The sequence below is a fragment of the Stenella coeruleoalba genome, assembly GCF_951394435.1.
Source record: "Stenella coeruleoalba genome assembly, chromosome: 18".
In the NCBI taxonomy this organism is placed as follows: domain Eukaryota; kingdom Metazoa; phylum Chordata; class Mammalia; order Artiodactyla; family Delphinidae; genus Stenella; species Stenella coeruleoalba.
Window position 1 is genome coordinate 6521196 of NC_137164.1, and position 26822 is coordinate 6548017.

Sequence of the window (26822 nt, forward strand, 5' to 3'; positions counted from 1 at the left end):
ACAGCTTTCCAGCATTTTCTAGTAGAATCCTTTCCCCAAACTACACCCTACGCTAAACCCAAATACAAGCATCAGGGGAAGGGGGACCCGCTCTTATGTAAAGGGACAAGGGGTGAGCAGCCCCCCTGCTGGCCTTGACCTTCCCCGCCCTCCATGCCTGCTCCTGTGCCCCGCCCCTGCCCAGGACTCCAGGGCTGCAAGGACCAGCCCGAAATACACCGACCTACAGCGGGTCGTTATAGCCCCTAAACCCAAGAATGAGCTACGGGAGAATTCTTAAGGACAAGAGTGACAAGCAGAGGAGTGAGAGGCACAGGAGCAAGACAAGAAGCTTGGGAGCAGAATGGAAAGTGGAGCTGGCCCTTGACCTTGAGAAACCACAAAGTCTCCCAGAGTCAAAGGCAGACACAGAGCAGATGCATCACGGCCGAGGCTCTGTGGCCGCCCACGGGGCACAGTCCCTCCAAGGGCTGCAGACCAGGCGGTGCCCGGAGTGAGGGGACACCCTCTCCCCACGGAGCCCTGCACCGAACGCCTTGCTGTCGCAGGATGTTAAGAGGTCTGTACGAAGCAGAAGTGCAGGTAAGAATTCAAGAACCCATTAGAGTGAAAAGACAAACCTTTCCTGGTGAGTCAATGGGACGGAAGAGCTGGATGGGCGCGGCAGTGAGACATTAAAAAGACAACTTAGGGGGGCTTCCCTGGTGGCGCAGTGGTTGAGAGTCTGCCTGCCAATGCAGGGGACACGGGTTCGAGCCCTGGTCCGGGAAGATCCCACATGCCGCGGAGCAACTGGGCCCGTGAGCCGCAACTACTGAGCCTGCGCGTCTGGAGCCTGTGCTCCACAACAAGAGAGGCCGAGATAGTGAGAGGCCCGCGCACCGCAATGAAGAGTGGCCCCCGCTTGCCACAACTAGAGAAAGCCCTCGCACAGAAACGAAGACCCAACACAGTCAAAAATGAATAAATAAATTAATTTAAAAAAAAAAAAGACAACTTAGGGCTTAGTTATCAGTTAACTTAAAAAGCCAGCGGCCAGCGAAAGCCCTAAATGAGTAACAGTCCAGCAAAAAAGAGCAGACTCCCCTGCCGGGGTGCTGACAGGCAGACCGTACCTGGACTATGGCGTGAGGACTGTCACCTTGTCACCCGAGGATCCCTGGGTCCTGGAGCGAAGACGTCTCAGGAGCGACGCGACGGGGCTGCAGGCTCCTGGGAGGCAAGGAAGAGACGTTAGACTCCATCTGTTTTGACCCCAGAACCTCCAAGCCTGCGGCCATCGCAGGGAGGAAAGATTCTGTTTAGCTCAGCATCCGGAAGGCAGACGAGGTCCCACCACGTGGACAGAGCAGCACGCGGGGAGCACCGCTGGGGAGAAGATGGGAAACCAGACCAGACGGCCTCCAAACCAGAGGTTCTACCCCGCCACCGCTACAAACGTGGGGTCATATCTAAGTAAGGACGACAGCAAAGCATCTTCCAGACAGGCTACGCCCACACACCCAGGACACAGAGGTGGAGCTGTGCGCGCTCTGCGGCCCTGCGAGGGGCCAGCCCGGGGAGCGAGCGCTCTCCTGACGCTGGCACTGAGAACTGAGGTCAGCAGGGGCAGAAAGCCTCAGCTGCGTCCTCCAGGGAACGCAGTCGGTGTGACCGGCCGCTCTCCTGTCCTTGCCGGCGCTTGCAGTGTCAGGGCACCAGCGCAGAGCACACGGCACTAGTGCACCACCCTCGCGGGCCCTGGGCAGCCACCTGCCCGTGACTTCAGGTGGGCCACACGCTGCTCTGACGCAGGGCGTGCTCTGTCACCACGTGCCGGGGGAGCGGCCTGCAGTCCCAGAAGGAATGAATGCGGTGACGGTCACTCCTTACAGGGGCATCCAGGAAGAACCTCCTGGACGAGTGGCATATAAAGTCCTCTGTTTTCCCAACTGCGGGGTTCCTACTCTACACAGGCTCACGCGCTCACCCACCCAGGAGCTGGCGTGCTTTAGCCAAGCTTCCTGCATATGACTCTGCACCGATGTGAACCCAGGTGCGGATTATTGCTGAGCCGAAAGCTCACGTGAAGATGCTCATCAACAGCTCAAGCTGCATCACTTCAACGCAGCAAAGCAGGTTTCCAGCGGCTGCAGCCAACCGTTCCACCCCACCAACACCTTCTGTATATTCATTCTGTGCTAATGTTTCAGTCTTTGCCACTTCCCACTTTGATAATGTCCAAACCTACATGAAAGTTAACGCACATATTTACACACTTTTCATCTACATTTGCCAATATTTAACATTTTGCCACATCTGCTCTATCGTTATGTAAATATACACTTTTCTCACGAACCATTTGATACTGAGCTGTAATAGCTAACATGACACTTGACCTCTAAGTACTTTGGTAACTCCCAAGGATGAAACTCACCCACATAACTGTAACGTCACTTGTTAGAAACCGAATATTCAGTAGCCTCTAAAACACAGCCCACGATCAAACGTCCAAAACCAACAACATACTGGCATTTGTTTGTCATGGGCCAAGTACCACAAGGGCAGTGAGAGAAACGAAGATGAGTTAAGGCCCAGGTTCACAGCCCAGGGGGAGACGGACACACAGATCCTTCCTGGGAGCTGGGCACAAAGGGGGAGCTGTCTCACACGCGAGTCTCTGTCTTGGCAGAAGAGAAAGTGGTCGCTCCACCTGAAGACCTCAGGACAGGTCTCTGCAATCTGGGGCTTTGCAGAGGACGAGGTTACCCAACCTACACGCAGAGAGTGGGAACGGAACACAAAAACGGAGAGGCTAGAATATGACAGCCAGAACAATGCCGCCCAACCCCAAAATGTCCAAATCCTACCTCTGGGAACTTGTGACTACGTCAGGTTACGTGACAGGGAGGTTGCAGAAGGAACGAAGGTGCTCATCAGCTGACCTTGGACGAGACGTTCCCGGGGTGGGTCTGATATGTAATCCCCAGGGTCCCTGAAGGATCGGGGAGGGGGCGGGCAGCCTCCAGAAGCCCACAAAGGCAAGGAACTGGATTCTCTCGAGAGCCCTAAGAAAGGAACACACCCTCCCAACACCTGGACGTGAGCCCAGTGAGACCTATTCTGGACTTCTGACCTGCAGAACTGAAGACTAATATTAGGTTGGCCAAAAAGTAAGGTGTTACGGAACATCCCGAACGAACTTTTTGACCAACCCAGTAAATGTGCGTTGTTTTAAAGCCTTTTTTTTTTTTAACATAGAGGCTTGAAACAAGGCTGGAAACTGTCAAAGTGCCAGGGGCTGGGGCCAAGTCATCGAGTCCAGCTGCCGAGAACCATGATAGGATCTGTATTTTAGGAAGAAAGCCCCGGAATGAACGGAACAGAATCCGGAAGGAAAACAACTGGCGATGCTTGTTGCCAAGGAGAGAATTTGAGCTTTCAAGCAAGAATCCTAGAACTGTGGAAAACCGGTACCTGTCACCAAGATCTCAGTCGACAGCTTCCCCAAACTTAGAGTTTTCTGAAGACTTCGGTGGTGATGTTAACAGATGTGTTTCTAGTAAACATATACGATGAAGTCTGTCAACGCTTACATCTGGATCATTCAGTGAAACAGGCACATCCACCGAAACAGAATCACAGATGGGTAAAAGATTGATCAAGTACAAAACAGACCCATTTCAGAGTACAAAAAGCTCACGGACATGGTTTCAGACTCCACGGGGTACCAGCTACCACCTGTCGAGCTTCTGTGCGGTACCAAAAACTCTCCACAATCACCTGAAAAGGCTACTAAAGTCCGCTTCCGCTTCCAAGTACAGATCTGCGGCCACATTTTCTTTCTGTATTTCAACTAAAACAACACATCAAAACTGAATGAGGTATAATCAGACGTAAGAACCAAGTGGCCTTCTGTCAAGCCGAACATTAAAGAGATTTGTAAACATGGAAAACAACACCACTCTTATTAAACTTTTTTTGTTTTGGAAACTAGTTTTCCATAAAAATGTTTTCCATAACAAATGTTACTTGTTAATGTAAAATCGTTTATTGTTATTGTTACTTTTTGCAGGACTAATACATAAATATTTTAAGTTGTTCTGAATTTTAATTTGTAACATGATACCTACAACCCACATAAGCGAAAGTTCTCAACGATGTTTTTAAAAATTTTATTTATTTATTTATTTACTTACTTATTTACACTTATTTATTTATTTTATTTTTGGCTGCGTTGGGTCTCCGTTGCTGCGCGCGGGCTTTCTCTAGCTGCGGCGAGCGGGGGCTACTCTTCGCTGTGGTGCGCAGGCTTCTCATTGCGGTGGCTTCTCTTGCTGCGGAGCAGGGGCTCTAGGTGCCCGGGCTTCAGTACTTGTCGCACGTGGGCTCAGCAGTTGTGGCTCGCGGGCTCTAGAGCGCAGGCTTCGTTGTCCCGCGGCATGTGGGATCTTGCCGGACCAGGGCTCGAACCCTCGTCCCCTGCACTGGCAGGCGGACTCTCAACCACTGCGCCACCAGGGAAGCCCCTCAATAATCTTTGAGAGTGAAAAGGGTCCTGAGATCAAACAGCTTGAGGACCACTGCTTTAGGGATGCTGTACGGCGTGGACCCAGCCAAGCTGACACAGGCCCCGTCAGCAGAGCTGCCCTCCTGCTTCCTCAGGCAGGACGAGGCAGCCTGAGAGGGGGCCTCACTCTGCTCATTTCCCTGTCATGGTATCAAAGCAGTTAATGCCAAACTTCAGTGCTAAAGAAAGGCCTGCCGTACATTACACCAGGCTGACCCCACCAGGATTAATGGGATTGGAATGCATAGTCATAAAACTCATTAGCACTGCCTTTCTTTAATCCAAGAATGTTTCAACCGATTTGTTCTACTTTGGATTTGAAATTTCACTTGTTAAAAACAGGGTAGTGAGAATGCTACAACCACCTCATACCTAAAGAATGTGATTTCCCTCCTTTCCTAAGTACAGCAAGCAGCATTCCAACACCACCCTTGCCGGGCTTCCAAGGGCACAGACACTGCACAGGTGTGACCATGACACCCCGTGGCTCTGTGTAACAGGCGACACCCACACACTGATGGGAAATACATACATAAAATAATCCGAAAACATCAGCCAATGTACTTCCACTGAATAATTTATAAACCCAAAGGAATCAGGGCTTCCCATCAAGTACATTGATAGCAACTACTAAACAGGTTTTTGGCTTTATTAAACACAGTGCCCAACTTTGGGGCGGCTTAAATAGCTGCTTTCCCTTTGAATGAGTTTGTATATTGTTCTTCATGCCACAAATGTCTCTGAGTGCCAGATACACTTCTAGAAACCAGAGATGCAGCGGTGAACTAACTAGACCAAAATCCTGCCTCGGCAGAATTTACATTCTGCGACTAGGAACACGTCTTCGAAAAATAAGGATGCATGAACTATCAACAGGAGGTAGCACGCTTCTGAGCTCCTAAAGCAATTCCATGAAATTATTAGAAATAAGATGAGCCCCCCCATTATACGAGCGAGTGCTCCAGCCCATGAGAAGGTCAGATATGAAGGTCATTGTAAGGAATGAAGCTACAAGAAGAGTTCAACGCAGTTAGGGGAATTCTGTTAAGTCTTCGGACTGCAACCAAGCACTGTGGCAAGAACAGAGCTCCCTGGCTGGCCTCGAGCCCCTGGAACAGACAAGGACCTCCCAAGGGGATGCATGGGGGGTCGGAAGCCTGGAAGGAGGGCATCTGTAGTTTGAAAAAACAAATATTTTAATTAAATTTTTTCTTTGGTATGAATAGTTTTGAAATTTCAGCACGAGATTTTTGTTTGTTAAAAGGGAGCATGGACTCAGAGGCTGACGAGTACCACGAAGAAGTTAATATCCTTCCTGTTCAAGGAAAGAGAGGGCTGATGGACTCAAAACCTGAGTGGGGGAGAGAGGCCTCCAGGCATCACCCAAGGATCCAAAACTGTCCTCAGAGACGCTCACACTTTGTTCGCCTTTCCGTTATGACCCTGCAGGACGGGCGCCACGGGGCTGCTTCAAGAACTGACATCACGCAGCTGCTCCTGCCATGCGCCGAGAGCTGGTGACTCCGACATGGCCTTCCAGACCACCAGAACCTGGGAGCGATCCCCTCTGTCCTGAGCCTTCCAGTCCTGAAGCTCTGCATTTGGCATTTATCCAGAAAGGAGCCGACTGTCGTAGACTGAAATAATACACTCACGAGGGGCCGACCTGGCCGGTACCAGAAACCACAGTACTTTTACACATTGTGTCCCCAGCCTTCCCCGTGACCCACACCTCCTGCCGCCCAGGGCTCTATGACGGCAGGCCATGCTCTTGTTCACAGGTGGTCAGTGAGAAAGGGCTGGCTTCCACCTGAGGACAGGGGGCTCGTGATGACGGGGGGTCTTACAGCTATTACTAAATCCGTTCCCCAGAATGGATTCCAGCGTCCACTGAGAATGTGACTATATCACCTCTTCCCGCAATTTCCATTGTCCACCCTGTTTCCACCTTTACTGGGGACCAACACCAGTTTCTGTCCACCCGCTAAGGCAGCAATAACATTTAAACATAAAAGCTGTTTGAAAGACCTCACAATATATATAGCCACCTGTGGTTCCACAATGCTTATTAGGGGGGAAAATGTTACAAACTGTAAAGGAAATGTGGTCAAAGAAGTAACAGCAAGATATTAATCCCACTCCCAACCCTTCAATAATTAACATTACTCCCGCCAGTTCTGCACCAAGGAAAAGACCACAATTTGATAGATCATCCTTCCTTTGAGACGCAAGATACTCCACGACAAGGACACTGAATCCTCCTCGGCTGTGTGCTGCAGCAGGCCAGGCGAGGCCATGCTGCCCACGGGCGTAAATCTCCCGGGGAGGCTCAAGGAGGGAGGGGGCATCCAGAGAGCCTAGGGGGCTGGGGGCACCGAGTCGGGGGCTGTAGGGCAGCGGTTCTCAACTGGGGGTGATTTTGCCCCCCAAGGACCACTTGGCCATGTCTGAAGACAGCTTTGTCGTCGCAGCTGACGGAGGGTGGTGCTGGCATGTAGCAGGCAGAGGCGAGGGACGCTGCTGGACATCCTCCAGCGCCAGCACAGTCCCCACCAACAGAAGGGTGCAGAGCGCCGAGGTGGGGGGAACCTGCCGCGCTGTGTAGGGCTGTGAGTGAAGTGCTCCACAGATGCAGTTTTTAATAAGCGAAGTGGTTTTTGAAATATTTTAAAGTAATGTTTTACTCTTAAAAAACCTACAAATAATGCCTGCGATTAAACATGTATTCACAAGAAAGCAAAACGTTGTCACCACGTCGCTGGAAAACCCTCGATGTCCCCAAACCAGGGCTGAGAATTACTAAGAGGCAAGCAGACAAAGGAAAAAGTACAAGATGAAAAAAACGTGCCGAGGACTAAGACGAGCTGCGCTTCTTAATCCAGGTTTTTAGAGTGAACCGGACCCTGAAGTTCTGCGCGAGCTCGTTCACCCTGCGTCACGTGGACATGCTCAAAAGTCCGTGGGGACGGGACCGCTGGCGGGGGCCCCCCAAGAGAGAAAGGAACCGGGCACCCGCCACGCGGTCCCGTCAACGCTTCACAGGTGCGGTGCGGGGCTCACAACAGGTTAAGTACCTCGAGCGGCTGTCAGGCTCCACCGTGTCAGTGTCTGAGTGGGGAGGACGCCCAGGCTCTGCGGTTCTGGAGGAGCACAAAGAGGGGGCGCGGTCCGTCCCAGAAACGCTCCGCCTGCCAGTGAGCAGCCAACCTCTATTTTTAACACCTGACCATTTGAGAGGCGAAATCTTACCTTCTAAGAGTTGGGCAGGACCACCTGGCCACCTAACTCAGAGATCGCCGCAGACTGTAAAAGGGAAAACTGAGCAGGGCAGGAAAGCGATGGGGAGAGAGAGGAGGGGGAGCCACGGAGGGCCCGGCAGGCATCTGCCGTCAGGTGTCTCCGCAAGGACGGCAGCAGCGATCGCAGCGGCTGGCGTTTGCTCTAGGCGCCTACTCGGTCCCGCCCAGACCGAGCTCTGACGTTTACACAGCGAGCACAACCCACTGCTCTTCCGGAAAAGCAGCTTCCGAAAGCAGAGCCCCGGCTCAAACCTCAGCGCGCCTAAAACCACTCTGAGGCTCCTGAATTACCTTTCACGCTACTGAAACTCTGCATGAGGCTTCTAGTAGGTCCCCGAGGACAACGGGCCACGTGATTACAGTAAAACTTTAGTTAGACACAAAGATGACCCTCCCACTTCGCAAGCACAGTCAGAGGCAGTGGAATGAGGAGAAATCGTTTTCCGAAGACGAGCTGGTTTTCAACCCCTGACTACCTGAATGAGCTTCTGCAGATTACTCTGAACCCCAATTTCCCCACTTCTGCAATGAGGAAACGACTGTCAAACTCACAGAACTGCTTAAAAATCATTGGAAATTGAGATTATGCCTATAAATACGTCAAGCACTTCTTAAAATCAATTCATTGTTGAAGGCTTTCTGTGAGTAAGTGACGTAACTTCAGAAATACTTTCTCTTCATTTCATACTGTTTCCCAACTGCACTGGCACCTGACTGGCATTTTGTTTGTTTGGGGTTTTTTTTTGGCCTCACCGTGTGACATGCGGAATCTTAGCTCCCCGACCAGGGATTGAACCGGCGCCCCCTGCGTTGGGAGCATGGAGTCTTAACCACTGGACCGCCAGGAAGTCCCCTGGCTGGCATTTTGCAATCTCTCTGCCAAAGAGCTAATGGGCGACACCAACATAACATGCAGCCAAGGGGAGCTGCTATGTGAAGAAATCCTCCCACTTAAGCGAAGAATTGTTTGACCCGTGACTGTCAGCCCTTAATTACGTGGTGCGTCAATATTTTAAAAGAACTGTCTCACGAACCAGCGGTTGGGGTCCACGATGCCGCCTGCCCTGGATGTGGACATCTGAGGCTTCTGTCTGCCAGTGACTTAACCCAAAGAGTTTAATAAAGGAGAGTCTTTGCCAGTGAGGAAGTGACGTTACTATTGCTGGGAAGGTGAAAGAGCTACTCAGGAAATATATGAATACAACACAAAAACTGCAGGGTTTTCTCCAAAACAGCAGCAGAGAGAGGAAGCCGAGGGGAATTTCAGGATGGAGTCATCAGGGGGGCAGTGGTCAAGGTGGAGGCGTGGCCGGGCTAAGGCAGGAAGGCGGGCGCCCATCGGACAGGACGGGGCGGGGGGGGCAGGGAGGAGCACAGCGGTCCCAGGAGAGCGGGGCCCAGCCTGCCAGGAGGCCGGCAGAGGGAGCCGAGGTCAGGGTGCTGCTGCCCACGGTCCAGGCTGAGCTTCTGCAAGATCTCTTCTGGCTCCACGATGGTTTCCCTGGAAACACACATTCTGGCCTCACACCGATGCATTCTCCTGAGACTCAGAAAATATAATCCACGGCCCGTTGTGCTCAGGATCCCCTCAAGCCACCTGCCAGGGCCCAGGCAGATCTGTCGATCACCAGGCAAGTAAGCCTGTGTGCCGGGAGAGGATGATGTCCCTCTGCCACGCCCAGTGGGCGCCCCCCAGGAGGCAGACAGCAGCCCCGCTCTAAGATGAGACTTGGGCAGTCTCATCAAGTTACCCCCTCCTGCCCCTCTTAACCAACACTTTCTATTTTTAAAGCCATAGCATCAATGCAGAGACAGACCCTATGGTCTGGGGCCAAGGACCCCTCACCCGTTCTCACTCTCAGAGGGCAGTGAGTGGGCTCATTACTAACCCACCACTTTGCCAAGTCCAAGTCTAAGCCACTTTCCCTTCCTGGGGCCCAAGCGATGGTGTCTATTGTGTCATCAAAGTCTATGAGGAGGAACGTGATGATTACACAACAAGGTGAATGGACTTAATGTCACCGAAGTGTATACTTCAAAATGTACAATAAAAAATAAGTAACAGGGCTTCCCTGGTGGCGCAGTAGTTAAGAATATGCCTGCCAATGCAGGGGATACGGGTTCGAGCCCTGGTCCGGGAAGATCCCACATGCCGCGGGCAACCAACCCCGCGAGCCACAACTACTGAAGCCCACGCGCCTACAGCCCGTGCTCTGTAACAAGAGAAGCCACCGCAGTGAGAAGCCCGTGCACCACAACAAAGAACAAAAGCAGCCAAAATAAATAGATAAAATAAATTTGTGTATATATATAAAAAAGTAACATTCAAAAACTAAAAAGAGGGCTTCCCCGGTGGCGCAGTGGTTGAGAGTCCGCCTGTCGATGCAGGGGACACAAGTTCGTGCCCCGGTCCGGGAAGATCCCACATGCCGCGGAGCGGCTGGGCCCGTGAGCCATGGTCGCTGAGCCTGCGCGTCCGGAGCCTGTGCTCCGCAACGGGAGAGGCCACAACAGTGAGAGGCCCGCGTACTGCAAAAAAAAAAAAAAAAAACTAAAAGGATTCCTCAAAAATCTGAAGTTACTGCTATAGGACCCAACCACTCCTAGATATATAACCAAGGTAGATGTAAAAAAACTTGTATACAAACACTTGCATACAGATGTTCACTGCAGCATTATTCATAATAGCCCCAAAGTGGTTAAACAACCCAAATGCCCATCAACAAAATGCAGTCTACCCATACAAGGGAATATTATTCCGCCATAAAAAGGAATGAAGTACTCATTCATGCTACAGCGTGGTTGAACCTTGAAATCATTACGCTAATGTCACGAAAGGCCATGTACTGTGTTAGTTCAGGTATATGAAATGTCCAGAATAGAGACAGAAAGTAGATGAGTGGTTGCCTGGGCGGGTGGGTGGGTGATGAAAATGTTCCAAAATTGTGGGAATGGGTTGCCTAACTGTGGATCTAATAAAAACCACTGAATTTATACTTCAAATGGATGAACTTTATGGTATTAAATTATATTCAGTAAAGCTGTTTTTTTAAAAAAAAAAAAAAAAGCCGAGAGGCACCCAACCCACAAGGAACTGCCCAGTAACGGCTTTTCTGTTAAAGGTGCCCAGGCAGACTCTACAACTTCTATCCAAGTTCAGCTGCGAAAGCAGCACTTTGTCCCCCATATTTTAATTCTGCTTCAAGTCAAAACTCTGCCATTCCCCACCCCACCCAATCAATAATTATAGCTCTGGCTGCAGCTGATAAGACGATCTCCACTCTATCTGCACAAGCCATTTAATATGCGTAACAGTCTTTCTGCTTTGAGAGTTTCACGAACGTGAAATCAGCTCCTGTTTAATAAGCCCTAACTACACGCACTGCCTCCGCTTTTGTCCCGTTACACTGAACGCAGGCTCCAGTTTCAATACACAGCTTAAATTTCCACGGTGACAGGGCACAGAATAGTAAAACTGAGGAAGGCTGCAGCAGGTGTTGGCTTAAATGATACTTAGTTTAAGCTTCCAGCTCACACAGGGCCCGGGGGAGGCGTATCCCTCTTGCTCTGTGTGTGCCTACGGTCCAGGACCTCAGAGGAAAGGGAATCAGAAGAAAAGATCATCAGGCAGCGAAAAAATTAACAAAATTAACAAAGTCTCTTAGCACCAGCACAGTATTTTCTAAGACCGTCACGGCGCACTAACAGGGCGAATAAATCACCGGTGAGGCAGGGAAAGACAGGCCCAGCTGGGGAAGCTGCAAGGAAAAGTGCACAGGAGGCGATTTCTGGGGGGCGCTTCCCGTCCCGAACGTTCAGAACGCTCCCAAGGCTCAGCCGCAGACCTCTGTCTGCCAAGGCACACCTGGCAGGTGAGTTCACGCCACCCTCCTGGGCGTTCACAGGCCCCGGGTACATCTCCCTGCGGGCAGGTGTCTGCCTGCCCCTCTCCTCCCACGATGTGGCCGTTGACAGCGCCGTGGCTCTGGAGAAGCCTGAGAAGACAAATGAGCCTTGGCTGTGGCCAGGAGAGCAGCCCGGGTCCGGGAACGAGAAGCCTGCCTGTGCAGCCCTGCCATTACCAAAGGGGATCAGGCAAGCACTTGCAGGCCTGGGCCTCTGAATTTCTGTACTCCGATAGACTCAGTTTGTCCTCCTGGGGCTAACCACTGGCTGTGTCGCTGCAATTCTACACACGAAGGCAGGCAGAGAAACGTTAACGACAAAGAGTGGATGGTGCCTCCCAGAGGCTCCCGCTCAGGGGGCCCTGCTCCCCGGGAGGGGCACCGCACACCTGCCATTGATCAGCCGGGACTGAAGTCAAAAATGGCTCTGTTCTCGCTTTCTCCACCAAACTTACACAAAATTTCTTCTCGAGGAGCTTCTTGAGAACATTTTCATCTGTGTGAAGTGGTCCCAACGCGCTGCACATGAAGTAGGAAACAGGAAGGCCGGCGCTGGGAAGGAATTACGAGATGATCTACAACATTCCAAACCAGGTTCCCAGCACACCACCCTCAAGCATCTCTGCTGGATGTGCGTGCCTCATACTGTTGTCATACTGTTCCTTAAAGGAATCCACCTTTTCATAATTAAAATGTTTTCAGAAAACCTGTATTCTTCTCATAAATGGAGCACCACCAAAAGATCTGAAATCAGATACGAAACTCAGCTCCGTCATCCCACGGGAGCGCCGTCTGCTTCCTGCGGGGACCCCGAAGGGTAGGGCCTGACAGGTAGTGAGCGCCGGGCGTGTCAGCATCTAACAGATGTTAGAATTTAACACGCTATTACGATAAAAATGTTCGCGTTCTCCCTGAAATCATCTCGCACGCAGAGCACACCCAGCACGCTCTGGCCTACGAGCTGGCGAACTGTGGCACTTGGGCCCATTTTTGTGTTGACCCTGAGTTCGAGTGGTTTCTGTTAAGTTGGTTGAAAACAAAAAAATAAAAAAGAGGAAGAGGAAGACGAAGATCATTCGACAGAGACCACGTGCAGCCCAAAAAGCCAAAAATATTTGCTACGCAGCCCTCTTCAGCTCGTTCTCATTACACCTCTACTTTGCCAATGAGGCGACCCAAGACCAATTCCACTGAATGACTCAGATCCACCGCACACAGGTCTTCAGGCTTTTGATAAAGGAATTCCACCCAAGAGGCCATCAGTTAAACGCTTTCAAGATGGGCCTCCGTCCAACCACTTCAGCGTCATTATAAGGAGTGAGTCTCGTCTACAGCAAACCAGATGGGGGCGGGAGCAGGGCCAGGACACAATTCCTCCACCTGTTCCCGCCCGCCTCCTCAGCCCCCACCACTCCACCCCTTCCACCAGGCACTGAGGCTCACCTGTGTGCATCCTGATCACTCCGGCACCAGCAGGTGAGGGAGGAGACCCCCCGGGATGGAAGACCCCTCCGCACCGCCAGCTGCAGCCCCCTGGTTACCCGAGACAGGGCGCTAACACGCCGGACCACCCCTGCCCTGTCCCCGCCTCTGTAAGCAGGTACCAAACTCACTTCACACGACCCGGTCTGAGAGCGCCCTGCTGCCCGCAGGGGCCCTGACGGCTGCGGCCTTGCAGGCAGTGAGCTCTGGATGTCTGCAGCTGCTGATGTCCCGTCAAGAACGCGGGCAGCCAGGCCACCCCACCGACAAGGCCTCTAGTATAGAGCCGCACAGCTGGACGGGCCTTGAAGCCTCTGGTGGCCCCTCCTCCCCCTAAAGGGCGCAGCTCCGGGGCCAGCCTAGACCCCCCCCCACTCTCAAAACTGCCCAGAGTCTAGTGATTCGTTATAACAACACACTGCATTATAAGAAGGCATTTTTTTAAAAATCTTCAATTTAATGAAATCTGAGCAGCTGGTATGTCACAGACATGTCCCAGTCACATTACGCAAAGTAGGTTAATAGAAAGAAGAGGTCAGGCCGGGGGGCAGGTTTCCTGACATAACGCGGAAGCTCTCTCACAGCCTCATTCTCGCCCTGCCTGGCCTGGCCCACGGAGTGAAAACACCTGGTAGCTCCTGCCTGCGCGTGAACCCCTGGGCAGGTGTGGTCACAATGTCCTTATGGCACAGAATGAAGTGGCCACCGTGCCCGGCGGTGCCTCTTCTGAAGGTCCTCTGCCCTGACCTCAGCATGAAGAGACCACAGGGATCCGGGCACCCGGGGGTGGGGGGGGCTGGAAGCTCGGCTCAAGTTACTATCTGTTGAACCAAGCACATGCGAGATGGACACACGTTTCCTACATCCCATTTTATCAGAAGTCCCAGTGCCCCCGAGCTGGGTGCGCTCGGGCACGCGTCACTACCCGGTTTTCTGATGGAAAGACTGCTCCGTTTCGGCCTCACCACCTGAAAACCGGGTAGTGAGTCTTGCCTCCCCTACGCCTCCCCACCCGACCCCTGCCTGCTCCCGGCTGTGGAGGTCAAAGAGCAGAGAGGGAAGAGCGAGGTCAACGTCTCAGACACAACCGGATTCAGAATATGGCGGGCAAGTGACTTACCTTCCCCGGGCTCCCTCTCCCTCCGCATAGTTACCTCCCGGTCTGGGGCAGGGCCAAGCGATTAACACGTGCAGGGCCCCGAGGAGCAGCTGGCACACAGGAAGCACTGATTAGTACTAGTTTCTTAATCTGTAAGAGATCTTACTAAGAACCAGCATGTAAGGTGATTTGAAGATTAAGCAGGTACTTTAAATGACAACTGTTTTTAATTATATGAAGGTATCCTGTAATTGACCGTGCACTACGCAAGCATACAGTTTAAAAAGTACTGGGTTGGCCAAAAAGTCTGTCATCTTATGCGAAAACCCGGACGAACTTTTTGGCCAAACCAATAAAAATAAGCTTACTGTTTGACTTATTTCCATCCGTACCAGTTCAGATGGTTGAAGGTTTGAGGGCTACTGCCTCAAAATACTTAAATTGACTTAAAACTGTTAAAAATATTAAGTATATGAATGTACAAAGAAACAGACATACACATTACAACTAATATTGAGTTTTTGACCACTGATTTTTATTTCTGAATCTGTAAACATCCCGGTTTCTGTAGCGCTGACGGCCGCCGTCGTCCGCGGTGCGTGGGTCGGGGGCTGGCGGTGACCGTGGCCGTCCTGGTGTCCGCTGTCATTTAGGAGCCGGGGTCGGGGGGCTGCTCTGGGAGCCTCCTTCGCAGGCGAGCAGCTCAGATGGTGCGGGCTGCGGGCTGCCGCCACTCCACCCAGGGGCCTCTTCACCTGTTTGGCTCTCGGGCCAAATCCGGCCACGTTAGGAAATGAAATGCTCTGTTTCACCTGCCCTGCCGCGGGGACGGCTGCTTCCACTGCGAACCCCCTGGCGGAAAGCGATGCCCAGTCGAGAGGCCACCTTCCTCCCGCCAGGAGGTCTGGACGCGCACAAAGCCCAGTTATTTGTTTTGCCAAACTGTATATACACTGAATGGAAATGTTTGTTTTCTGTGTCCCACTCTACGTCTCAAGAGACAAATGATTAAAGAAGAAATTCAAGGGCATCTTTTTTCCGCTCATCGCCTCCAACCTGCTTATATTAAGAGCCCCACTTCCTGCCTTTTAACTTACGTTTCTGTCGGCCTATCATCCACTCTTCTTTGTTGACCTTTACGTGTACAATGTTGCTTCAAAACCCTTCTTCAAAGGAAAGGTCAGAGTGAAATGTCACCGGGAACGATGCCAGATGGCCAGCAGCCAGGGGCACCCGCTCCCAGAGCTGAGCTTACCTGTGGGGTGTGTGACCCGGGGACCAAAGGCAGGAGGGACAGCCCGCGGCTGGACCCCCTGACCTACTGCGGGCCACGCCCACAGCGGAGAAGCCCAGTTCACCAGCCCGGACCCCCAGGACCCCCCATCCAAGAGCTGCTTACGGTGCGTCCACTGCACGCACACGCTCTGTTGGAACTGTAGGTGACAGAGAAAGCTCCGCGCTCCCTGCCCTGGAGGCTGGTCATGTAACAGGAGAAAGGACATTAAAAAAAACACAGAGTGAATATGTAAGAGGGTTCCCAAAAGGGGGAGGGTTGGGAAGCTGAAAGAAACCTCTAAGGTTACTGCACAGGACAAAAGATGGCTGTGACAGATGGGGAAGGAAGGACCGACAGGATGCAATAAGTGACAACAGTAGAGGCAAGAGAAGGGAACGAGTCAAAGGTAACTCTAAGCTCTCAAGCCTGGGAGACTGGAAGACTGAGGACTCGTAAAGAGGCAACGTCAAGAACACACGTTCCGGAGCAAAATCCAAGTCCAGGTTTGGAAGCACTGAGTTCGGGGTGAGGGTGAGACCAAGGGAGATGCTGTGACCTGCCATTCTGACTCCACCACTCACTCTCTCAGCTCTGGTTTACAAAATACAAGTGATCCCAGGCTCACAAAAGCAGCGCGTCAGCAGCACGGAAGACCAGCGCCGGCTCACGCTAGAGAACTCAACTAACCAACATACCAACTAGAGACAAGCAACACATACGCACAACTGGCAAAGGCCAACTGAGTATGTTAACAATTCAAATCTGCAAAACCTGATCTAGAAAAACTGCACTCGGAAGGAACAAACGGCACAAAAGAAACAGTGGCTGAAGCTAAATTCACCAGAATCTGCTGTGGACACACGGCTGACAAATGCTGGCAATTTAAATGCGATGTAATTTACCCTGACGAGAATAATTTCAGAAAAAAGCAAAATTTGAATGGTTTGTCTGTGCTCTAAAAACTTAATGACTTAAACTGAAGTTCACTCAGGGAAACGTTTTCATCCAAAATTCATCTGTGATGATATTTCTGACAAAGTATTTATATTCACAAGCAGAGTCAAAACATCCTCAGAACAGAACCGTGTGTCAAAATGCCCTGTGCTCAGCAGCACAGACACCCGGCACACAGCGGGGCACGCGGGCCGCCGAAGCAAAGGCTCCAGGCGGGGCTTGTGCAGGGGCCAGTGCTGACAGGGGGCTCGGGGGGGAGCTGGCTGCTAAGAGCCCTGTGGGGAGCAGGCCCACGCTTTGAGCCCAAGGAGGAAGCATCGCTCAAGGGAAGGGGCAAGAGCAACCTTAGAAAGAGTCCAAAGCAGGACCTGCCTGGTGGTCCAGCAGTTGAGACTCCGCGCTTCCAATGCAGGAGGCACGGGCTCGATCCCTGGTCAGGGAACTAAGATCCCACAAGCCGTGTGTGCAACCAAAAAGTCCAAAGCAGCTGGACTTTCCTGAAGTGGAGAAAGGGGCGTGACTCCATGTTTCTCCCTGAGGCCCACACCCTCACCTCTCAACGTGAGCCAGGAGCCAAAACAAGGCCAGATGAAATACAGGACGCCCACCTGAATCAGAATTTCACATGAACAACGAATAACGGCTTAGTGTATCATAATTACGTCCCAAATATTGCCAATAGATATCTTTTCAGTATAAAAAAAGTTGTACTAAAAAAGTATCCATTGCTTACCTACAATTCAAATTTAACTGCATGTCCAAATTTAACTAGTCATCCGTCCAGCATTTTTAGTTGCTCAACCTGGGAACCCTCGCCTGGTGTCCACGGCCCAGGCCTGAGCACCTCACCTCCACCCACACCCTCCGTGCCCCTGATCACCAGCCCTGAGTTCCGACGGCCTCTCTGCAAAGGCCTTTCCGCAGACCAAGCAGCAAGTAAAGACCCCCCCCCCCAGCATCCGTATCTACCGAGCCTCCCCCCACACACCCATACTGTGCATGGAGGAAGCTGCCACCACAGACGCAGAAAAGGAGAGAGTCTGCGGGAAGAAGGGAATGGCCAGGCGTGTGAAACATTTCAGAGACAACGGGGGTGCGGGCTGATGACAGACCACTAGAGGGTCTAATGAGAAAAGGCTGTCTAAAAGCGAGCAGTTCCAGTAGCAGCTTAGCTTCCAGTCAGCTGAAGCATAAAGACACGGCTTCTCACCAACGGCTTGCATCTTCACGGTGCCCGCAGAGAATGCCACAGAATGTGCCCTGGAAGGACCAGCCAGCACTTGGGTAACTCAGGCAAGTGCCTGTGGGCAGCCAATCGATGCTGCTGCGTGAATGAATGAATCCACACTTTCTCGAAGAACTTGTTCTGAAATTTGAAATCGTACATAATTATTGAAATATAATATAAGTCCAGGGCCAATCTTCCATTCCCTGGCACGCACCGCGGGAGCTGACGTTCTCTGCTCTTCCACTAGTCATGCTGAGGATTATTTGTAGGGCGGGTCACGAGCATCTGTGCTGGGCCCGAACCAAACAAATGAACCAAAAACACCTGCCATTCCACGTGATGACGCACACGTTAAGATTCACAGGCACAAAGCCGAGAAGCAAGGCCACCACTTCCCAAACAAAAGTCAATCTAGTTCCGAACCCGTTACTTTCTACGCCCCTTTGTGTAACTGCCGTGGCCGGTATTTAGTTACGGGAGCGCTTAATCAAACAAACATCCAAGAACACCGCAATTTTCTTATTTATACATAAAAGTATTATTCAACCCCACGCCAATTTCCCTTGCTCTGTGCTGGAAGAAATCCCAAGGACGCCTTATCACAGCAAAAAACTTCAAAAAAAAAGAGGACGACATATATTTTTAAAAAGAGAGTACTGCATATTGCTTCTAACTTAGGATAAATCCCCAGCATACTTTGAGTTTTTATAAAGGAACTTTTATTTGCTTTGCTACTATGAAGTTTCCATTCTGCTAAAAGCCCCTAATTTAGAATTTACAAACAGATCGAGCCTGGACAAAGTGAACTGTGCTGAGCTTTGGGACACAGTATCCCCTGGCATCGAGCAAACGTGCTCCACGGCTCTGCTGCTAAACGTTTAGGTATTTTACGATGGAGTAAAAAACCTAAGCTAAGAGCGGGTTTAATGCTCAAATTAAACCAAAGGCTTTTCATACCAATGCCTGAAACGTTTAAATTCAAATGGAGTCTGTGTTCTTAGTACTTGTTTTTTTCAAACCTGGCCCAAGGGAATGTATCTCTGTCCTCATGCGGGGGGGCGCTGGTGCCAGCTCCGGTTATCTGCCGCTGCCTTGCAACTTCTAAGGAAGGACCTATCCACCCACAGCTCACCGTTCAGTGCTGGAGATACACGTTTTATTATTAATTTTCAGCAAACGTCATTAATGCTCAGGGTTGCCTAGCGCTCCTGTGAACAAGAGCAAACACTCACAGGACCGGCAGAGTCAAGGAAGACCATGCCTTCTGCAGGTGGAAGGAACCACACGACTGTCTCAGCTGAGACCCACCAATGTTCTAACAGCAGGGAGACGGTTACTCCACTGACACAGTCCTAACACTGGGGGTTGGTCACTGCACCATATCTTTGGTTTCTTGGGACCCCAATTCGCCCTAAAGGCTGACACCAACAATACCAATCTCAAATGAGACCTACAGTACTTCGTGGGCCTGGGGAATGTCAGACTTGGAAGGAAGGTGTTCCGGGTCACCTGCCCTCCTGTGCCGATGGCCTTACCTGAGGCCATCCGCTGAGGACCCCTGTCAGATGAGGGCACTGTGGTCTTTCCAGATGACAAATGTGCCGTGTCTACCAACGTTAAAAGTCAACAGAAGAACGAAAAGTACAGACAAGGGGAAGGAACACCCACTGGCCAAGCACTGAGCGCAGCCCCGGGCTGAGGGCCCCGGTCGGCCACGCCCCCTCGGTTCCCAGACGGCCCAGTGGGCAGCGCCCATCCGAAGGACGCAGGCCCTGGGCTGGAACCCAGGTCTGTCTGGCACCTGGTGCTCCCACTTCCCATTCCGGCGGCCCAGGTGAGAGGAGCCCTCGCCGTGGCTGGTCGTCTCCACTGCTGATTTTCATTATCGATTACCTACATTTAAATGCCAATATGAAACTTTACAAACTCTCAACAGAGAAACACAAGGCCAATTATAGAATTCAACTACAATTCCCTACATAATGTGGTCTGCCGTCACTGGGGTCTGATGTGGCTAAGGTACGGTGACCTTGACAGTCAGATGGGGCTGAAGGCGCCCTCGCCGGGCGCCTCTCCTCCGTGCCACCTTCTCTGTGGCTGACTTTGCTCCTGGCGGCGTCCTGTTGGCCCTGACACCGTGCTCCCACCCAAGTGGGTCAGGGTCTGCAGAAGCAGGGCACCACGCTCAACCGGCCCCCGCGAGCCAAATGCGCCCCACCGGCTGGGAGAGGCTGAGGGGGACACGGGATGGCCAGGGAAGTGAGGACGGGGCACTGGCTGGAGGGGAGTGGACGGGAGGGAGAGCGCCCTGCAGAGGGCAGAGCAATACTGCAGAATTCGGTTCCAAGAGGGGGCTCCTAATTCAGACGCGAAGGCTGTGCCCATCCTGGGCTGTGTCTCACTTCACAAGGACCACAGAGCGTAAACAAGACAATGCAGACGGCGTCTTAGGCACCAAGCTCGCCCTGCTCCTCTGAAAGGCCACGCAGGCCAGACTCAGAGAGCCAAGAACAGAAGAAATTATATCTCGGTCAAACCTGGTCTACTCTGGCCGAGAGTCCTGTCTGTGGAGAAGCTCACAAAGCAAACTTTGTACGTAGGCATATCCCACGATAGCATCTCCAAAGATTCGTGATAAACCCCAGCTCCACGTGCCAGCCAGCCGGGGATAATGCCATCCTTCTTGCATCCACTTCCCTTTTCCGCCTCTGCTCCTCTGGTTCTGTCATTGAGCAGCTGCGGAAAGCACTATGTGGTTTTTCTTTATGCTGAGGGAGTTGAAAGTCCTGACCAGGGCCGAGCTGACCGCCAGGGCTGGTGGGGAAATACGCGGCTCGCCACGCCATGGTCTACGGGAGTTTCAAACTCGGGTCGCATCTCTTTCTGCCGGTGCTGCCAGACTGGGGGCGGGGGGGTCCCAAACCTTCCACGTGGCCCTTGTACGAGCTGAGCTCTCCTCCATCCCCAAACAAAAGCCAAGGCTTCGCTGGGATTTGCAGACTAGAAACTTCCCCTCTCCTGTAATACAACCCTTATCGGATTTCTGTCCAGAGAGCAGATATTTAAGACATCTGAATCGTGGCTGTACAGTCGAAGTCTTTTTTGCAGATCTGACCGTTTGCCATCCTTTGTCTGTCGCTGACCCTTACATGAACTCGGTGGCACAGCTGAGTGTGCACTGCCCAATACAAGGGCAGGTTATTTTTATATACACACATCTGCATATCTAAATAGGAAAGCTCCGTCATCTCCGATCCTGTCCACTAAGGCAAACCCAAAGGACCTTGGGCAGAACGCCCTTCCTTAAGGGGCTCCTTGAAATAGAGGCCCAGGAAAGGCACCTGGTGTCTCAGGGTCTGTCTCCAGGCTGGTCCACCCCAGGTGCAGCGAAGGATGCCTGGATGCAGAGACAAACCCAAGTCTGGGACATCCGCTCTGGTCTGCTATTTCTTCCTGGAAGACAGGGCACCATGAGGACCCACCAATGCTAGAAAAGCAGTGACCCTTCAGTATCGCCCGCATCGGCTCCCCGTCTCAGCCTGTCGAAAGCAGCGAACCTTAAAGAGCCACGTTTGCCCTTTTCTCTGCCTGCGGGGCCTGGTGGCAGGCAGGGAGCCTCTGTTCTCTCTCACATCTTCGAGACCACCTTCGTCTTTATTCCACTGCCAAGAAGTATGTCTCTTGGAGGAGGCGGGGAAGAAGCAGAAACAAGGACCCTGAGAAGGATTTTCCAAAAGAAGTGTTTCCAGTGAAAGACAGCTCTTTCCAGAATCACAGGCCCAGAGCTTCAGCTGGGCTCTGCGGCTGACGTGGCTCCATCCGTACTCGAGCTGGGCGGGTTAACAAGGGCAAAGCTCGCTTTCTTTCTCCTTTGACGGCGCCTGTGTATATTTTGGTGTGTGTGGCCGCCTAATCCTTTTGAAAGATAACCTCTCTCAAGCTTCCTCTCTGGTGAGATAGCTTGGAAATGAAACTTCTCATGGCCTATCCCGACATTCCAAAACCCGCAGGAGACGCCCCCACACACATCAGCACCCGGCTGCCCCTGCTAGGAAGTCCTTGCCCAGGACTACGGGTAAGCGGCCGGCAGTGTTGCATCAGACCGTGAAATCCTTGGTCCAAGGCTGCTGCTCGCTCTTGCCAGAGATGCGCTGAGGAAACACACTGCTCTGACCAGCCTGGGCTCTTCTGGGGGGCTCCTAGGAGGGGGTGCGAATCTGATGCACCACGGGGAGGCCCGCGACCAGGTGCTTTTTTTTTTTATAACAGCCACTCTTCTCCTTCTGGTTGCAACAGGTCACGCCACTCGACATTTCTGGGCTCATACAGGCCAAGTGACACTTCTCAGTCAAAATCTCTGTCAGCGTCCTAACACCGGAGCTTCTGGTTTCTACTACCTTGGATCTCTACTGTTCCTACTCAACAACAATTCTTACAGTCTGGACACCAAACTGCTGCACGGAGCTCTTCAGAGGCTCCATAGTCACAGAATGTCACCACTTCCCGCTTAGGGCTGGAAACCCCAAAGCGAGTATCCTAGTGCCACCTCTTCGGACTCCAGAAGCAGAAAGCGTGGCCCTGAGGGCTCGGCCCCGCCCAGGGTCACTCGGTCCGAGGCTGGGCTGGCAGCAAGGAGGTCTCTGGACTTCCAGGCCAGTCTAACCGGTGGGGGGGGGGAGCGGAGAGGCCTGCCTGGGGCACTTGCTGGGGAGGGGGTGGTGAATCCACGGGGGGACATCAGGGCTGGGCAGCAGGGGATGAAGGACTCCAGCTCTAGCCCCCGTCCATCCATCCCGGCTCCCCTGACGCCACCATGCCTGACTCCCGGCTCATTCAAGAGCTGGGAGGGACCGCATCCCTCTTCCGAAAGTCACCCCTTGTCACCTCGAGACGACCCACAAGCAGGCGGGGAGCACGTCTCCTGGGCTGGACGGCACTACCTTCCCCTTTACAGACATTCCCCACACCTTCACACACACACACACGTCTCAACTTCCCCACTGGCTGCTTTGCTGAGCTATCAAGACTAATGCCCTTCGGCTGACGGCCTTCCCCTCTGCCAAGGGGACGAGCGCGGAAAAGCTGAGGGATTCCTCACGGCCCGACCACAAGGTCTCACCCATGTAACACACCGCTCATCCTGCCACCCGGTGAGACAGATAACGGGCAAGTCTCTAGGGACTGAAAAGTGTACGAAAGGTGATTATAAGACACTCTGCACGAGACGCCATGAATTAAATCTGATTATCCCCAAGAAAATGCCGTGGTGGGATTTCATAAAGCAATACATGCAGGAGGCAAAATGCAGACACCACCAAAGGCCACAGAGTCAAGGACAGGGTCAGCCCCACCCCGACCCCTCAGACCCCACCATCACCACCGCCGTGCACAGCCCTCCAAGTACGAGCGGTCTTGGCTCACGGTTTTTACAGAAGTGATCACAAATCCCAGATTTTAAAGAAAAACGTAAATGATGTTTCCATATACTACTTAACAGAGAGCCTTCCCGTGAGCATATGAATGAACGAGCCAGATAACACGGCAAAAAGAAAAATCAAGTACGACTGAGTGTAGTAATACTCCGCTCCCATCACTTCTTCCCTCATTATTTCCCCTGTGACAAGGAACATTTAGATCAATTCAAAGGTCAGGGGCCGAGGCCACACCTCTGGGGCCTCTGGGCTGTGGGAGGAGGATGGACCCACACCTGAGCACCCGACCGTTCCCGAAACTTCCTCAGAGGCAAACGGAAGGAAACTGCAAGGGGCTTAACACCTGCAAGTCCGCCCAAACCCACACCCTCCCTCGCCAAGCAGCATCCTGGTCTAGGGTCTTGGAAGCAGGGAACCCCGGCACCCCCAGGCCCCATCCCTCCACACGGCTCCCCTTTAATTAAAGGTCCTGACACCCCCTCTTCCATTAAGAGCTTCCTGACCAAGAGAGAACAAGTAGCAACCTCTCCTTAGCCCCTTCCACCACCCCGCAGTCTCTGAAGCCTCCTGCATTACAGCAGTCACCACCTCAGGTGGGCTCTTCACTGGGCAGAAACCTCCAGAGGCTGAAGCTTAACCCTTTCCACACCAACCCTAACTAGAGCTCATGGTTTCTGAACACCAGGCAACGTTCTAAACTCATTTTACATATCTAGTCATCAGCACAGCCTACAGCGTAGGGACTGCAGCTCTCCCCATTTTCTAAATGGGGAAACTGGGAGCTGCAGGTGTTCCCACACACGGACTCCTAAGACGGGAGCTGCCAAGTTCTGGTGCCTCCTTCTACGTACGCGATTCCTATCGCCTCTGCCCCTGCCGGGAGCTCTGCCCCTGCAGCCTGAGTTTCCACTCCCTATCTGCAGTTGGTGGCAAACAGAAAACCCGGCTGGTCAGAGATGAATGCGCCCCACGCCCCTCCCACCCCGAGGGCCCGGGGAAAGCAAGCGCTTGGGTTCCTGAAGAGACATCTTTTGAGCATCTACTCAACAGCAGGCACTGGTGGGTCCAGGAGCCTGGCCTCAAGGGGCTTGCGGTCCGACAGCAGCTGAGGTCTCCTTGACGAGGTCCAGTTGCCAGTAGTTTGACAGGTGCCAGCTACTCCCAGAGAACGCAGGAGCTGGTTAGAAACTCTGCCCCAGACCTTCGGAAACAGATCTGCAGGTCGGCGAAATGCCCAGAGGGGATCTGTGCGCAGGCACCTGTCAGCCTGTGAGATGGGTTAGACACCTGAGGTCTGACTTTAGGATGTGAAAGGCACTAGGACATCATGCAAATTGAACTTACATACTTATGCAAAATGTATTCCTCTTCTCCATCCTGCGCCTGCTGCCACATCTGTCCAATCCTACCTATGCGCGTTTTAGATGTGGACGGAGGGGTAGCTGTCGTAACGAAGAGGCAGTCTGCACGGTGCCATGGAAGCGCCTCCTGTTTTGTGCGCTACCTCCCCAGCCATGGTTAGTCTTGCCCCTCGGTTTACAGTTTTATATTTATTAGCGCACACTTTGCATCTGTAGGTCCAGGTACTAAGGCGAGGTCTAGACGAGCAGGGCTGTGGCCCTCAGGCCACACACACGGTAAAGTCGGCACGGAAGTCCTGCTGGCTGGGGGTAGTGTAGCGCGGGGGGAGGGGCTGGGAGAACTGAGCCGGCCCTCGTGAGCTGGGGACAGCGCTGCTCGCTCCCACGCAGCGTCAGACTGGAGGGAGGGCTCTTCTGCCTCTATCCCTGCTGCCAGGGCCACACACCTTGCTGGAAAGAGACACCCTGTGAGGGCTCGGGTCAGAGCCAGCAGCCCCCGAAGAGGCTGCGAATCTCCCAGTAACCGGGGGGCTCTCCAGGGCGACTCAGCAAGAGCTGCCTTGCGGATGCTCAAGGCAGGACAGTTCACAGGCAGCCAGGAGCTGCAGGGAAGCCTGAGGAATTCAAGGTGGCAGAGCCCTTGCCGTGACTCATCAGACCACAGACCTGAGAGCCTTTCAGTAACTAGGCCTGAGTCCTAGCACAAGTTACAGCTGGTATTCTCCAAATTCTGACTGCATCCAATTCTGAGGCTAGCAAGACATTCTTCCCAGTTCAATGTGCATTACTCAAAGAATTAGTGAATATTGTTGCCTAATGTCTCCCAAGGTTGCCCTCTAGGGAGAAAGAAAGGTCTTCCAACAAAAGATTTCCTTTTAAAACCAAACTTGCTGCTAAAAATTTGAGGTTATAGACTTCTGGGGGACATGTTATACCATTACAATTGCAGATAATCCCCTATTTCACATAATATTAACATATATAACAGCATAAAATCAAGTTCATGAGGATTCTTCTCAAATACTAACAACAGTGGTAATATTTGTAATTTATAAATGAATTTTTAAAAGACTACAAGTTAAGCACTCTGAACTCTTACAATAAACTTACTGAGAAGCACAGCAAATAAAAGAAGTTACAAGAAACAAGGCCAGATATTTGTACAGTTTCAATAAACTAGGTGATTTATCTTGTTCTAGTTCTGTTGTCACTGTGCTTTTGTTCCACAGAATCAATTCCCTTGATTTACAATTGTTCTAGGAATTATATACAAAGACTTATTAAAGAATATTAATTTTCTAAGCAAAAAAAAAAAATTCAAACGCTTCTCAAAAAAGAGAACAAAATGCATTCAACCTTTTCCAGAAGAACTATTTAATGGTACAATTGCTATTGCTAATATTATAATCTCAATGCCCTGTTCATTTTTAATCCATCAGACCTCAGAGTCTAAAAATTAATATTTCTGTAAGAGTGACTTTTCTCCCTCTTCTTCCTACAAATCCTCAACTCTGAAAGAGAAGGCTCACCTTTCAGGTGGACTCTTCCTCAAATCACACTGAAAAAAGTAAACACACAAAAAAAAAGGTCAAAGTGCTGAAATTAACAAATGTTTGGGCCATCCCTGAAAAAAAACACACAGCCTGACCAGGCCACCTTCAAAACACCAGAGTGTGAGGTCAGCTTAGGACAGAGCTACCCGGGTTTGCATCAGCAGCAAACCACACTGGGAATTCACACAGGTCTTGCCTTGTGTCCCTATTTGCCTTCTAGGGAATCATCATAGATAATAATGTCCACTTCGGTCAGAAGCCCTTAAATCACCGCAAAAAGAAAAAACCTCTACCCTCTGACTGTCTTTGTCTAAATCGGTGTGGACAGAGAATTCCTCCCAGGCCCTAGTCCAGTGAGTGTAAAACTCAGGACACCACAGAGGAGGGGAGGGTGGGCATGGAGGCCAGCACGCCCACGCCCAGCAGTGTCTGCAAACTGCAAGTCGCCACCAGGATTTTTTGCGATGCGATAGAAAAGAGTAAAAATCATCAGAGTGCAGCGCAAGTACGAGAATGAGTACTGTTTGGTGGGAGGTTTCATTTTAATCTGCATGTAAATACGTACTTCCCTGTGTGTGCACCTGAGCAGCGTTTCAGTTTATTTCCTCTTGTAGACCGCAGCCAGAGAAGCTGACAGCCGCCACCCTCGGGGGAACCGGGTGCGGGCCCCAGCAGCCCTACCCC

The 26822-nt window shown here is 51.9% G+C and overlaps 1 protein-coding gene across 1 annotated transcript in view; it reads right to left on the reverse strand.

Annotated features, from left to right (window-relative positions):
* SLC7A1 (solute carrier family 7 member 1) overlaps positions 1-26822 on the reverse strand; it is a 66877-nt gene that overhangs the window by 31095 nt on the left and 8960 nt on the right. Inside the window, exon 2 of the mRNA XM_079902520.1 lies at positions 1116-1212. The gene's annotated coding sequence lies outside the window, so the exon portion shown is untranslated. The remainder of the gene's footprint in view (positions 1-1115; positions 1213-26822) is intronic.